The sequence below is a fragment of the Apium graveolens genome, chromosome 4, assembly GCF_009905375.1.
Source record: "Apium graveolens cultivar Ventura chromosome 4, ASM990537v1, whole genome shotgun sequence".
NCBI classification, from domain to species: domain Eukaryota; kingdom Viridiplantae; phylum Streptophyta; class Magnoliopsida; order Apiales; family Apiaceae; genus Apium; species Apium graveolens.
In genome coordinates this window covers 3,857,742-3,873,485 of record NC_133650.1, presented here as the reverse complement: position 1 = coordinate 3,873,485, position 15,744 = coordinate 3,857,742, and positions in this window count along the sequence as shown.

Here is a 15,744-nt window from a genome sequence, read left to right as displayed (position 1 = left end):
TATTTATATAAATTCTCTAATTTATTAAATATGATTAATTAATTAATCACATTTATTCTACATCGTGAGGGATACTTCTCAGCATATCGCGACTATCCGGATAATATGAATTCACTGCTTAGAATACCAAGAACCTATTCAGTGAATAGTTACCGTACAATAAACTCCTTCTACCCTACAATGTCCCGATTAAATACAAGGCATGAATCTCGTGTCAAGCCTATCTAATTCAATCACTTTGCTTACCATTTACTATGCGTAGTTCTATGCAAATTAGAAACTCTTTTCTAATTTCATTTACTCTGGCCAGAGATTCCTGAACTAGCATAAGTGGATCAGCCTTGAACATTCGCTTCCTTCACTGGAAGGGGTAGATCCTTTATTGATCATACACTATCTTCGTGTACAAATTCCTATACCCAGAAGAGCCCTAATAATTGTCCCTGGAGACTAAGAACTAAACCAAAGCATAGTTCAGTGTACACAAGATGACTATGATGACCTCAAGTCTAAGGATACTTGTACGACTATCACTAGGTGAACAACTGCTGACACGTGAGTGAACTCCATCAGTTGTTCAGCTGTGCGAGTCATGTTCAGTGAACTTATTCCATAATAAGCACCTACATACTAGCTATAGTGTCACCACACAAATGTCTATGAGAACAAATATCCTTCATAATGAAGCAAGCATAGTATGTACCGATCTTTGCGGATTATTAATTACCAGTTAGTAATCCTATGACCAAGAACTATTTAAGTTTAGAGTTATCATCTTTTTAGGTCTCACTATTATGATCTCATCATAATCCATAAAAAGCTTTACTCTAAACTATAGTATATCTTATTTAAACACTTAAATAGATAAAGCCCGTAATAAAAACAAAACAAGTCTTTATTAATATCAATGAAATCAAAACAGATTACATAAAAGTTATTCCTAAATCCTAATACATGATTGGACTTAGGACATATTCCTTTCAATCTCCCACTTGTACTAAAGCCAATCACTCTGGTATCTAATACCCATCTTATCTTTATGACGATCAAAGTGACTTTCATAAAGTAGCTTTGTGAGTGGGTCTTCTATGTTGTTATGTGTGTCAACTCTATTTCAATACAACACAAGAAATGTTATCGCGCTCCCACTAACCCTTTTGTAGACACATGGTTCATCTACGTTTTTCATAAAATCAAACTCTTTGATTGTCTCATCAAAACGGATGTTCCATCTTTCGAGAAGCTTGCTTTAAACCATATATGGTTCGCAGTAGCTTACACACTAGGTTTTCATTTCTCTTGGAAAGAAAACCATCTGGCTATTTGCCAGATCTCATAGTTGTAGTAAGCAACAATCGCAAGCAAAATCCGAACTGATTATAACAGGGCTACAGGTAAAAGGCTTCATCAAAGTCAATCCATTGCCTTTGTTTGAATTCTTTTACCACAAGCATGGCCTTATAGGTCTCCACCTGGCCATCTGCTATAATCTATCTTTTGTATACCGTATACATAGATTCTATTCTGGATTTCATGACACTATGCCATTTCTTTGAGTCAACACTACTCATAGCCTCATTATAGGTCACAGGGTCATCATCATCAATGATCGACAACTCATTGTCATTCTAAATGACAAGGCCATATTACCTCTCAGGTTGGCGAGACACTCTCCCTGATCTATGAATGGGCTGTTCCACAAAAGGTTGTTCAGTCAGAACAGATATTTCCACTCGATCTGTAGTAGTTTGTGCTTCTTGAACTTCATCAAGTTCAATTTTGCTCCCACTGTTTCCTTCAAGGATAAACTCCTTTTCCAAGAAGGTAGCATGTCTGGAGACAAACACCCGATGATCGGTGCAAAAGTAATACCCTAAAGTCTCTTTAGGATATCCCATAAAACTATATTTTACAGATATCCCATGGCTTGCGTAGACATTTAGGACATATTCCTTTCAGTTTTTTGGATGCTTTTTCTGGCTATCATCAAATTGCTATGAATGACAAGGACGTGCCCAAGACAACGTTCATAACTCCGAAGGGGACTTATGCTTATATTAAAATGCCCTTCGAACTGAAGAACGCTGGAGCCATATTCCAGCGAATGGTAAACAGGGTCTTTAAAGAGCAGATCGTTCGGAACATGGAAGCATATGTGGATGACATGATTGTAAAGTCACTATTCCAGGATCATGCCGAAGACTTGAAAGAATGCTTCGAGACGCTCCGGAGAAATAACATGAGGATCAATCCGAACAAATGCACCTCGGAGTCTCCAGTGGTAAGTTCCTAGGCTATATGGTCAGCGCTCGGGGGATAGAGGCGAACCCTGAAAAAATCGAAGCAATTATTAATATGGAAGCCCCTAAATGCATCAGAGACATCCAGAAGCTGACTGGCCGACTCGCCGCCCTTCGGCGTTTCATCTCCAGATCAGCCGAAAAGGCACTCCCCTTCTTTTTCGTGCTTAAGGGATCAAAGAATTTTGAGTGGGGGCCCGAGTGTCAAAGGGCGTTCGAAGAAGTGAAAGAATACCTAACTAAGGTACCACTGTTAATGAGGCCTAACCCGAAGGAAACTCTCCAGCTTTACTTGGCTGTGTCCGACAGGTCCTTAGTGGCGGTGCTTGTGAAAAATTATGAAGGCAATCAACACCCTGTGTTCTACGTGTCCCATGTCCTCAAGGATGCAGAGACGAGGTACCCCAATGCCGAAAAATTTGCATATGGGTTGGTCATGGCCTCCCGAAAATTGTGACATTACTTCCAAAGCCAAACGATTCAAGTCGTCACCAGTCAGCCCTTGAAAAAGATTTTAATAAGGCCCGAAGCCTCGGGAAAAGTAGTGGCCTGGTCCATCGAACTTGGGGAATTTGATCTTGAATATGTCCCCAGAACGGAGATCAAAGCCCAAGCTTTGGCTGACTTTATGGTCGAGTGCACATTCTCGGGGCCGCAGGATCTCACGCCCGGCGAACAGCTCCTTCGGACTCCACGAAAATGGAAACTCTTTATAGATGGGTTGGTAGCTGGGAAAAAGTGTGGGGCCGGCTTAATACTCTCCATCCCTGAAGGGTTCGAGATATGCCAGGCTATAAGATTCGACTTTCCTCTGACAAACAATGAAGCTGAGTACGAAGCACTCCTCGCAGGGATGGAGCTGGCCCGAAGCCTTGAGGCGAAGCACCTAAGGGCCCAATAAGGCCCACTGAACGAAGGCCCAACGTACGATTGAGCTATTGGGCCGAAGGTCCACCAGGCCCGTAAGCTGAAGGCCCACGAAGAGCCTCAGGCTAAGGCCCATCTTTCTTCCTGAACGTTGGAAAGCAGAAGGGACATAACGCCCCCTTTTCAATCCCTCCTTAATGATGAGTAACGGATGAACATTCATGACCTGGATGGGTATAAAACCCCTTAGAAAGTAAGACAAAACATAAAGACATTCTCTCTAAAACACTCTGCTTTTCTTGTATTTTCTATAGAGCGGGCAATCGGGTCGTGTCGTGTACTTTCGTGTCGTGTAATTTCGTGTTTCGTGTACGTAAACATGAAAGCCATATCCGACCCGAAATGATTTCGTGTACCCATATATGAAACCCATATCCGATTCGAATCATGTCGTGTACTTTACGTGTACTTTTCGTGTATATTAAATCAAAAATTATTATAATATATATACACATATAATATATAAAAAAATCTATTTTAATGTATAATTTAATGAAATATGGAGAGTGTATATATAAATATATATATTTTTACATAGTATTCAATAAAAACTTGTAAATATTTATATTATATTTATATTATATACATAAACATATGCATGTGTTATATATATTAATTTATAAATATATTTATCTCGTGTAATTTCGTGTACTTTCGTGTACCTAAATTGAAACCCATATCCGACACTAAATCTATCGTGTAATTTCGTGTTCGTTTACATTCGTGTTTCGTGTACCAAAGATTAAAACCCATATCCGTATTTTTCATGTCGTTTCATGTCGTGTTCACGTGTCGTGTACCAAATTGACCGCTCTAATTTTCTACCCATTTTACAACCAGATTCTTATTCTCACACCGGAGGTGAATCGGGGGTACAAACCCTCGCATTCTCTTCACTTTCAGGTATAAGCCAAAGCTATCTTCACGGAGGCCGAAGCCTGTTCATCCACCCGAAGGAATCTAGGCGTAAAAATATGAAAAAACTTGTTAGGAATATATGTGCATTAGTTTGATGATATGTTTAACAAAACACTTAAGTAGAAATTCAGTGTCTGTAGCCTCAACGGATAAGACCACTTTGGCTATCCGTTGATGGTGTAGCTTTACTTAGAAATAAGTCTAGTGTTGTAGCATATTTCAGTCTCTGTATTTAAGATGTAATTCTTAGAAGTTGAGAGAAACTATGAGTCATGTTGACTACTAGAAGATATGCAGATAGGAAGGCCAATTGTAAATATTTCATGCCTTGTAATTTTGTATAAATGAAGTGGTATCAACGGATGACTTAAAGACCTTCAACGGATGAGAAGCTAAGCTTCAACGGATGTCTCTAAAGCTTCAACGGATAACATCCTTCAACGGATGAGTGCATCAACGGATGAAAGCTTCAACGGATGTTCTGTTGATTAACCGTTGATAAGTGGTAGTTGTACCTACAAACAGAGGCACGTGGGTGAACAGAGATAACTGAAATGTGGCAGCCTAATTTCAGGAACATCAGATAAAGCAGCCGTTCTACTCTAGTATAAAGAGACATTAAGTCAACAAAGTACTGGAGTGAACTGGAGAAGAAACAAGTGGAGATCTTACTTTATTATTTTATATATCCTTGTCTTCACTTGTAAACTTGGTAATATATAAACCAAGTAGTAGCTAGTAATTAGATGAGAATTTTTCCAGAGCTGTTTAGAAAAATCTTGAGAGAAAAATTATCTAGTTTGTACTAGGATGCAGCTGTGATCAAATTCTTAGATCACAGAATTTCTGAAATACCATCTCTGGTGGAACAACAAATCCACCAGAAAAGTTTTTAAAGGTTTATTGTGTTCTTTACATTTGTGTTTGAATATATATCTGTCTGTATCAGCTTAAAGTAATTCACACACTTGTTCATCTTGAACACACAGTCTTTATAAACTGCTCAAAACTTGAAAAAGTTTTGAGATTTACATTCAACCCCCCTTCTGTAAATCTCATTGTTAGTTCTCTAGAAATAACAATTGGTATCAGAGCAGGCTCTTGACAAACAAAGAGTTTAAAGATCTTGGAATCTAACAAAGATGAGTAAGAAGGATATTGGAGTAAAAATCCCAGTTCTTGACAGAGACAGTTATCACCACTGGAAGGTGAAAATGCACCTTCATCTACTCTCCCAAGATGAAGGTTATGTAAACTGTATTGAGAATGGTCCTCACATTCCCCACAAAGTAGCCACAGTTGCTACGGCCACAATTGCTGTTGGTCAATCCATTCCAAAACCTAGAGCAGAATGGACAATGGAAGACACTGAAGAAGTCCACAAGGATAAGAAGGCTATGAACATTTTGTTTAATGGTCTTGACAAGGATATGTTTGATAATGTGATAAATTGCTCAACTGCCAAAGAGGTTTGGGACACAGTTCAGCTGCTGTGTGAAGGTACAGAACAAGTAAAAGAGAACAAGATGCAGCTTCTCATTCAACAGTATGAGTATTTTCATTTTGAAGAAAATGAATCTTTAAATGACACATTTAACAGATTCCAAAAGCTGTTGAATGGATTGAAGCTGTATGGTAGAGTGTACCATGTGAAGGATTCAAATCTTAAATTCTTAAGATCCTTGCCAAAGGAATGGAAACCCATGACTGTCTCCTTAAGAAACTCTCAGGATTATAAGGACTTCACTCTTGAAAGATTATATGGAATCTTGAAGACTTATGAACTAGAGTTGGAACAGGATGAGGTATTGGAGAAGGGGAGAAAGAAAGGAAGTTCAGTTGCATTGGTAGCTGAAAATGAGAGGGAATGCAGACAAGAAACTGTGAGATCTACATCAAACTCCAAAGATGGTACAAGATATCAGGAATCAAGCAAAGGAAAAGAGCAAGTTGCTGAGAATGAAGACAACTCCAGTCAAGATGACTCTGATAGTGTTGATGAGCATCTTGCATTTCTGTCCAGGAGATTTGCAAAGATGAAGTTTAAGAAAAACACTAGAGCCACTAAACCTCATAAGAACATGGTGGACAAATCAAAGTTCAAGTGTTTCAATTGTGGTATAAGTGGACACTTTGCAAGTGAGTGCAGAAAGCCAACTTCTGAAAAGAAGAAATTTGACCAAGTAGATTACAAGAAGAAATATTTTGATCTGCTCAAGCAAAAGGAAAGGGCTTTCATTACTCAAGAAAAAGATTGGGCAGCTGATGGAGAGGAAGAGAATGAAGATGTGGAGTATGTCAACTTAGCTCTCATGGCTGATTCTGAGGAAAATGAAGTTAGTTCATCAAGCAATCAGGTAACAACTCAGGTAATCACTACTGATGTAACACAACTTACTAAAGAAGAGTGCAATGATGCTTTTAATGACATGTCTACTGAATTGTATCATTTGCGTGTGTCTCTTAAATCTCTTGCTAAAGAAAATAGTAGGATTAAAGAGAACAATCTGTTTTTAAGTAATAGAAATGCTATGTTAGAAGATAAGTTGATTGACCTAGAGAAAACCAAGCTGCATTGTATATCTGTTGAGAATGAACTAGCTGAATCTATTAAGAAAGTAGAAATACTTTCTAATCAATTAAAGAGAGAGCAAAAGGTGATTAAAGCCTGGAAAACATCTAGGGATGTTAGTGCTCAAATTGCCAAGGTCCAAGGAATTGAATCATTCTGTGAAACTGCCTGGGATAAAAACAAAAAGAAACTGGAATTAATTGATGGGCTGTCAACGGATGTGGAATCAACGGATGATGAAGGTTATCCGTTGAAGGAAGAAAATGAGCATCCGTTGAAGGTTCCTCAATTAAAACAGGCAGATGTTTCTAATAGTGAAAATCTAAAGAAACTCAACAAAAAGTTTGGTTCAACTTCCAAGAACTTTGTTAAAGAAGAAGCAAGCACATCCAAAGATGTCAGTAAGGTGAATATAGGGCACATGACCTTAGAACAGTTAAATAATAGGCTCAAGATGGTTGAGGATAAAAAGGAAACTAAAAGAAAATCTAACAGAAATGGGAAGGTAGGTGTTAACAAACATAACAATTACACACCTGATAGGTATGCTCCTAGAAAAAGCTGTGTGCATTGTAGTAGTGTTAATCATCTATCTGCTAATTGCAAATCTATTAAGAAAACCCCCATAACTGTACCCTCTTCCATGCCTAACATGTCTGCATCATCTCTACATGCTATGCCTACTATGTCTCAACAGAATCCTTATGCACATTTTGCAAACATGCCATATTTTAACAATCCTTATCTTGCTGCATTTAGTATGCCTCAAATGCCATACAATATGCCTATGTGGAATAACATGTATGCACAATCCATGCCTTATCATATTCCAAATGTGCTAAATGATTCTGTGACTAACCCTACTCCTCAACCAACTACATCCAAGACCAAGGTTGACTCAAAGTTACCTAAGTCTAGAGATGCAGGAGGAATGAAGTCTAGGAGAAAGGCTAACAAGAATGGACCCAAGGAAACTTGGGTACCAAAATCAAATTGATTGATTTTATGGTGTGCAGGGAAATAGAAGAAATCTATGGTACTTGGACAGTGGCTGTTCAAGACACATGACAGGAGATTTCTCCCTGCTCACAGAGTTTAAGGAAAGAGCTGGCCCTAGCATAACCTTTGGAGATGACAGCAAAGGGTTTACTATGGGATATGGCTTGATTTCAACAAGGAATATCATCATTGATGAAGTTGCATTAGTTGATGGTCTCAAACATAACTTACTGAGCATCAGTCAACTATGTGATAAAGGGAATACAGTTTCCTTCAATTCTGAAGCCTGTGTTGTCACTAGTAAGAAAGACAACAAAGTGGTTCTAACTGGAGTTAGAAAAGGAAATGTGTACTTAGCTGACTTCAACTCTGCAAATGCAGAATCTATTACTTGTCTCTTCAGCAAAGCAAGTTCAGTTGAGAGTTGGCTATGGCACAAGAAGCTATCCCATTTGAATTTCAAGACAATGAATGATCTAGTCAAAAAGGACCTAGTAAGAGGAATTCCTCTTGTTGAATTCTCAAGGGATGGTTTGTGTGATGCTTGTCAGAAAGGCAAACAAAGGAAAGCATCATTCAAAAAGAAGCTTGAAACAACAATTGATGAACCATTACAGCTGCTACATATGGATTTGTTTGGACCAGTCAATGTATTGTCAATTGCAAGAAAAAGATATTGCTTAGTGATTGTAGATGATTTCTCAAAGTTTTCATGGGTCTATTTTCTTGGATCAAAGAATGAAGCAAGTGAAATCATTATCAATCACATCAGGCAAGTCAATAATCATCCTGACCTGAAGGTTAGGAATATCAGGAGTGACAATGGAACTGAGTTCAAGAATTTATCAATGAGGCTGTTCTGTGAAGAAAATGGAATCATGCATGAGTTCTCAGCTCCAAGAACACCTCAGCAAAATGGGGTAGTTGAAAGAAAGAACAGATCTTTAATTGAGGCTGCCAGAACAATGCTTGAAGAATCAAAGTTACCAACATATTTCTGGGCTGAAGCTGTTAATTGTGCCTGTTTCACTCAAAATATCTCTTTGATCAATCAAGCTAAAGGCATGACTCCTTATCAGTTGTTCAAGAGAAGAAAACCAACTCTAAACTTTCTTCATGTCTTTGGATGTAAATACTTTATACTAAGGAATCAATCTGACCATAAAGGGAAGTTTGATGCAAAGGCTGATGAAGGGATATTTGTTGGTTATTCAGCTGGAAAATCTTATAGGGTCTACAATCTAAGAACCAACATTGTTATGGAATCTGTGCATGTTGTGTTTGATGATAAAAAGATTGATGGACTAACAGATGAGGGACAATATGAGAGACTCAAATTTGACAACATTGAGATATATTGTGATGATAGTGAAGAGGAGACTGATGGAGATAACACTTCAAAAGGGATTCAAAACATGCCCTTGGATAATGCACAAAATACTGCATCCGTTGAAAGTCAGAATTCTACATCCGTTGATAGAGGCAATGCAGTATCCGTTGAAAGACATGGTGTATCATCCGTTGAAGTACTAAATGAAGCATCCGTTGATCATAGTTTATCAACGGATAATCGATTTACATCATCAGTTGATAGAACTCCAAGTTCCCTGCAAAGGACCAACAACTCAGGGGGAGTTTCAACTAGTCAACACTCTGTCTCACATCATGACAATACTGAGGCCACCTCATCTAGAGCACATCTTCCACTTAAAAGGAAATGGACCAAGAATCATCCCTTTGAACTGATCATTGGTGATGCATCATCTAAAGTGCAAACAAGAAGAGCTACTCAAGATGAATGTCTGTATAGTAGTTTTCTATCTCAGGAGGAACCTAAGAAAGTGGAAGAAGCCTTATTGGATCCAGATTGGATATTAGCTATGCAGGAAGAGCTAAACCAATTTGAGAGAAACCAAATTTGGAAGCTGGTACCCAAACCAAAGAACAAGAGTCCTATTGACACAAAATGGGTATTCAGAAACAAGATGGATGAAAATGGCATTATCATAAGGAATAAAGCCAGATTGGTTGCTAAAGGCTATTCTCAGCAAGAGGGAATAGATTTTGATGAGACATATGCTCCTGTTGCAAGACTTGAAGCCATCAGAATTTTTCTAGCCTATGCAGCTCATGCCAATTTCAAAGTCTATCAAATGGATGTCAAGAGTGCATTTCTAAATGGGAAATTAGAGAAAGAAGTCTATGTAAGTCAACCTCCAGGATTTGAAGATCCAAATTTTCCAGACTATGTATATTATCTGTTGAAAGCACTCTATGGACTGAAGCAAGCACCTAGAGCCTGGTATGAAACCTTATCAAAATTTCTTTTGGAGAATCACTTCACTAGAGGTACTGTTGATAAAACTCTCTTCTTTAGGAATGTTAATGGCTCTAGTATACTTGTTCAAATTTATGTAGACGACATAATATTTGGTTCTAAAGATGATAAACTTTGTAAAAAGTTTGCTAAGCTAATGCAAAGTAATTATGAAATGAGCCTTATGGGAGAACTAACCTATTTTCTTGGTTTACAAATTAAACAAGTTAGTAATGGAATTTTCATTAGTCAAACTAAATATATTCATGATCTTTTAAAGAAGTTTGACTTAATGGAATGTTCATCTGCAAAAACTCCCATGACCACTGCCACCAAACTTGAATTTAATAAGACTGAAAGGTCTGTGGACATTACAAGTTATAGAGGCATGGTTGGTTCACTTTTATATTTAACTGCTAGCAGACCAGATATAATGTTTGCTACATGTCTGTGTGCTAGATTTCAAGCTGATCCTAGGGAGTCTCACTTAATAGCTATCAAAAGGATTTTCAGATATCTCAAGGGCACACCAAATTTAGGTATTTGGTATCCTAGAGAATCTGGCTTTGATCTAATTGGTTATTCAGATGCAGACTATGCAGGTTGCAAAATAGACAGGAAAAGTACAACAGGCTCCTGCCAATTCCTGGGAAACAAGCTTGTATCATGGTTTAGCAAAAAGCAAAATTCAGTCTCTACTTCTACAGCTGAGGCTGAATACATTGCTGCTGGAAGTTGCTGCTCTCAAGTGTTATGGATGAGAAATCAACTCCTTGACTATGGACTTCATGTTGATAGAATTCCTATCTTTTGTGACAACACAAGTGCCATAGCCATAACAGAGAATCCTGTACAGCACTCAAGAACCAAGCACATTGATATCAAGTACCACTTCATTAGGGAGCATGTCATGAATGGTACAGTGGAACTACATTTTGTTCCAAGTGAACAACAAATTGCAGACATATTTACCAAGCCACTTGATGAATCAACATTCACAAGATTAGTAAGTGAGCTAGGTATGCTTAATTACTCTTAAAATTCATGTCCTTATTGCAATTTGAATTGAAGCCTGAAATATATTAGTTGCTAGAACAAATTTGACTTTTAACAAAGTTTATACCATCAACGGATGTTTCCTATCCGTTGAAAGTCAAAATTGCTCTATCAACGGATATTCATTATCCGTTGAAAGACAAATACATTTCTGGAATTTTTATCCGTCAACGGATAAAACTGAAGTACCTTTCAACGGATGACAATTTGCCTTATCCGTTGAAATGTCACATCAGTCGATTAAGGTGTTTCACAGCCGTTGATTCTATTTTCTTAACCGTTGATACTCATACATACATCTGTATGTATTGGTTTTAAAGGTAGTTGTTAGAATACTTACAGTTTATTCTTAAACGGCTGAAATTCACTAACATATACTTATTGATTAATCTTTTACTAATTTTTTTTTGAAAGCATATAAGCCCTTCTGATTTTTCATTTTTACTTTACGCTTTCTTAAAAATTTCAAGCATTTACCATTTTCTCTCTGCAAAACCTTCAAGTTATTCTCTGCAATTTCTACTCACAACAATGGCACCAGTCGTGAAAATTATGTCTCAATCTGGGTTCATCTATGAGAAGAACAATTTCATAGCTTTGGTAGAAAAGAATGAAGCCCATTCAGACTATCACAAAATGATGGACTTCATCAAAAACTGTAAACTTAGCTATGCAATGCTGGAAGCCCCAACGATTTACTGTGAAGTAGTTGAGGAGATTTGGACAACTGCTGAGTTCAACTCCATAAATATGACTATCTCCTTCACTCTCAAAGGTAAAAATCACTGTATTAACTGTGATGATTTACAAGCATGTTTTAAATTACCTGAGAACAATGCCATGACACCACACACTGATAATGATGTATCCAGCATGTTAGATTCCATAGGTTATTCTCTTAACTCTGCTAGTTTAGGGAGTATTAGAAGAAAAGGCCTTAGGAAAGAATGGAGTTTTCTTGGGGATGCCTTTATAAAGGTTTTCTCTGGGAAAATTAGTAATTTTGATGCCATAACTTCATCTCTTGTTAATATGCTCTATATGCTTGTTTCTGATAGGTATTTTAACCTTAGCAACTATGTGATGCTAGAATTGGGTACTAGATTAGGTAACAAAGCTAATAGACCTAATAACATCTATTATGCTAGATTCTTTATGTTATTGGCTAACCATGTTGCTGAAGGTTTGGTCATAATCAATGAGAATAATAAACTCAAGTGCTGGGCACAAGAGAAAAGAGTTCTTGCAGATTTATTGAGAATGGATCTCAACAGCAGTGTGCCATTGGTATATTTACCAATCATGAATGCACCTCAGGTAGGTGAGGTAATTGCTTCTACAACTCCTACTTCTTCCAACCCCTCTATTTCTTTATCTTCTAGTGTGGCCATGAAATCTGTGACAATGCCCCAACAGATTTCTACCAAGGTCACCAAAACTAAACTTTCAAAATCAAAGACAAAGAAAACCACCTCTGTTGTTTCTCAAAAGACAACAGTTGTAACACCAACCATTAACCCTGAGGGGAGTGAACAGGGTGTGAGTGGTGAGGGGAGGGGTGAATATCAAAGAAACCCCCAGGATAAGGAAGGAGAGTTAAGTGCTTCCCAAGCTAGCCAAGCCACAGTTTCTCAAAAAGCTGTGGTGGTTGAAAAGGTATCTAGCACATCCCTAGTTGCATCCTCCCAAAAGGATGTTACTATTGAAAATAGTTCCCAACCAGGAACACAGAACAAACGAGGGAGGGACACTGAAGCCAAACACTCACCAACAAAAGCTTTTATTAGAAGAAAGAAGGCTAGAACCCAATCTTCTACACAGGGTGCACACACTGCACAGATACATCCATCTGTATCTATGCCTTCTCAAACTCAGTTTGATGTGGCTCCAATAAATGTGGAGTCACAGCCCCATTCTCTCACAATAATCACACATCAATCACCAAACACTTCATCACCATCTCTGGATGTGGATATGTTATTCCCATCAATTCCTGATTCTCCCTCTTTACAACTCAGGGAGGAGCCCCACTCAAATACAGGTGATCATCATCTCTTAGATGATTTGTTGGATCACCCACAAATTCTTTCAGATATAATTGAAGGATCTGTGTCACCACATCTCAAATCAATCTACACAGATTCAACAGTTATATCACTTTCAATTTCAACTTCTTTTCCTTCTTCAACGGATATCACTCATCCGTTGACAAGTGGTTGCTCTTCAACGGATAAGCTTAACAGCAGTTATCCGTTGATAACATCAGTTTCACCTTCAACGGATATTCCACATCCGTTGATAGTCTCTCCACACATAACTGAATCAATTCCAAGTGTAGAAGACATGAATACTGTGCAATCACTCTTAGGATTGAGGGAAGGGAGTGAAAATTTGAGTGAGAGGTTGGGTTGCTCCCAGGCAAAAGGAGAGATTGAGAGCTCAAAAATGCATGCTATTTCTTCCAGCATGGCAAAAGTAAGTGAGAGGAGTACCACCTTAGTAGGTGAAGGTGAGGGAGTGAGTTGTGTGAGCCAGGGGGAGCCCCTGATGCAAGAAAATAGAGAAAAAGAGAGAAAGGCAGGTACAGTAGATATAAGGGTGGAACCAGCCATTGCTAGTGAGTCAATGATTGTGGATGATGCTGAAAAGGAAAGACAATTTCAGCAACATTACAAAGCTGTAATTGATAACATTTCCTTGGATGCTGACACTTTTACTCATCCTGTGTCAGCCTATCAAATGTTGGCTGCTCAGGGCAATGAGGAGGCAGAAAAGACACTACATCTAGTACACACAACAGAATCTCTTCAAAGGGATAAAGCTGCTATTACCAAGATGCCTTCTACAGCTGGTGAGCCATCTGAGGAATTTGGAGTAAATTCTGATGATGATGACTCTGTTTCTTTTGATGGAAGCATGAACTTAGGGGGAGATGAAGGCCCTAGTTCAATTCCAAATCTACCTGAATGGGCTTTGACAAAGGAGTATAGATCAGGGGAATTCAATGTCTCCTTAGTCAAACAAATCAACACTATTCAACAGGCCATTCAGAACACTTCACATGCAAGTATCAAAGCTATCCTTCAAGCTCACCTGGACTCACTGCATCTCATGAAGTTGCAGCAAGTAAAGCAGAATCTGAGTATGGATGATCTCAGGAAGGATATTGCTGACTTGAAATCCTACAGTTCTGAAAAATTGGATTCAGTCATGCCCTATGGTACATTGCAGGACTTGGTTTTGAGATTGAAAAAGGAATCAGTTACTGAGAAAAGGCTGGCCAAGTTGGAAGACAGAGTTCAAGTTATTGAAGATTCTGTGGCCACCATTCTTCACAACCAACAATCTCAAACCAGTCTCCTAATGCAGCTGGCAAAAGCACAAGGCTTGACCCCTCTCCTTGATGATAACAAAAAGGGGGAGAGTAAAAGGGAAGGGGAAGGAGAGCCATCTACAAAAATCAAAATATCTAAAGTGCTAGTTCCTGCCATCACTACTTCTCCAATCATTCAAATCAAAGGAAAGCCTGATGGAATTGATTTGATTCAGCTAGCAGCAGCTGAAATTCAAGTGAAAGAGCAAAGGAGGAGAATTGATGAAAGGTTGCAACTGTTGTTTGGCTTTACACAAGATAAATCAACATCTGTGAAATATAGCACAAAGATTGAACCAATCAACATGGAGCTCAAGCCAGTAGGGAGACATAAGGATGGAGAAGCTTCTTCCAAAGAACTACAAGCTATAATTCTCAAGCCCAATAAAAGATCCAATAAGGACTCTACAAAGAATCCTTTAAAAGAAGTGGACTTTCCTCCTCCAAAAGCTGATGAGAACAAGCTTTTAGGTAGGAGTATTGCTTATCTCAAAGAGACCATGGATGAGGCTGTAAGGAGAAATAGGGCTATTATCTCTAGAGAGGGAAAGAGCATATGTGTGATGCAAGGACATCCCAAATTCTCAATAGCCAAGAAGGAAGAAGTCAAGCAACTAAAGGCTGACAAAAGAGCACAAGCAAAGCTTGAACAACAGCTAAAGTCAAGTCAAGTTGAAGAAGAGAAAGGAATTGAAGTCAGGGGTGAAAACAAGATTGCAAACCTAGATGAGGTTTTTGGGAGTATATTTGGTGAGAGTATGGAAGAAAGAGAGGAATGGCAGAAGGGAAACAGAAGAAAGGCCAAGGCACATAGAAGGAGTGAAGATAATACTGAAGTAACCAAATCTATATCTAAACCACTACCTTCCATACCTGAACCTCTTGTTGCTAATCCCACTATAAACATCCATGGTGAACCAATCATTCCAAAAGAGGAACCTATTGATTGGGACACCATCAAATTGCCTACCTTTCTAACCACTCTTCCACTACCAAAGAAACGGAAAAGAAAACCCAAATCTACACCTCCCATAACCTCTAAGAAATTCACTCAAAAACAAAAGCCTAAGCCTAAGCCATCCATTTCTAAAGATGATTATGTTCACATCTGTGACATAAAAGAAATTTCAGACATTGAACTCTATCTGGATGAGCTGGAGGATGTAAGAGGAATAGCTGCTTACAGACAGCTACCAGAGAGATTAGTGTTCAGATACAAAGGAGCTGGGGAAAGAACATGGCCTCTCCACAGGATTCTGAATGAAGGCTACTCTACCTTGAT